We start from the raw sequence: 1052 nt of genomic DNA, 5'->3' as shown, positions 1-1052 counted from the left end.
ATCCCCCTCTATAACTGCCATCAAGTCCAGTCTAGGAGTGGGCCCTCCGAGATACGACAAAAAAAAAAAAAGTTCAAGAGAGGCTGATATTCTTTGTCCTGGTTTCAGCGTGGGTATCCATCTGTGCAAGCTGAGAGCACAGTGACCCTTTGTTGAAGGAAGGACAGAAAAGTTTTCCAGCAACTGTACGGGAAAGAGATATGATTCGTTTCTTTGCTTTATCCGGTTAAACTACAGGCTAGTGAATCCAGTCTCTGGCTATATCTGTAAGATTTAAGTCAGACAAAGCGTTTTATTACATATCATTATTATATTATATTATATTATATTATAATATAATATATCATCATTAGTATAGCTGATGTGTAAGATCTAGTATAACTACATTAATGCTGTCCGTTCTGAGCAAGAGTATAATCTGGATCAAAATGTGAAACAGTTATTTTACGTGTTCCCATAAAACATCTTCAATTTGAAAGTGTTTGAGATTAAAATCATAAGTGAGAATTTGGGCGTATAAACGGCATGAGACTGACACGAGCCTAAGTGCTCAGACAGATGGAGACAGCGCGGGTTTATTGAGGCGTGAAAGCAAAAGCGTCGACGGGCTCTGCCTCGCTGACGCACGGTGATCGTCGCCATCCCGGCCTCATGAAGGTTTCCAGCCTGACTTCCTCTATTTCCTGCCTCCACATCGTGACTGCAGCTCAAACTCTGTCTGGCATCCCAAGCCAAAACCTACGCCAACATCCTGAAGCATCTGTAGGCTGCATGTTTGGTTTGATTTGATTCCCTGTTGTGATCAAAATTCACTTAAAATACATTTGTTTGTTCCTTTCATCGGATACGTAACCACCAGGTTTTCATTAAAAATCAAAATCAAAATCATGATAACATGAAATAGTCGAAAGAAAAAATATTGTGTTAACTTCAAATTAAAACGTAGACCCTCCATTTCTCATAGATGCAAAGAATGACAAATGTTAAAAGCAGTTCGAAAATACGCGTTGATTTCAGAATGGGCTCCACGCTTAAATGTGTTTTTAGTGTTC

General features: G+C 39.4%; 1 protein-coding gene across 1 annotated transcript in view; it reads right to left on the bottom strand.

Moving 5' to 3' along the window:
• The window catches only part of gpr153 (G protein-coupled receptor 153), a 45190-nt gene that overhangs the window by 9225 nt on the left and 34913 nt on the right, over positions 1-1052 (bottom strand). The window lies entirely within an intron of this gene.

Source organism: Seriola lalandi, unplaced genomic scaffold, assembly GCF_002814215.2.
Source record: "Seriola lalandi dorsalis isolate HSWRI2012SDOR001 ecotype SW California unplaced genomic scaffold, Sedor1 jcf7180002054861, whole genome shotgun sequence".
Lineage (NCBI taxonomy): Eukaryota > Metazoa > Chordata > Actinopteri > Carangiformes > Carangidae > Seriola > Seriola lalandi.
The sequence above is the reverse complement of the archived record's forward strand: the minus strand, read 5'-3'. Positions and strand labels throughout refer to the sequence as shown.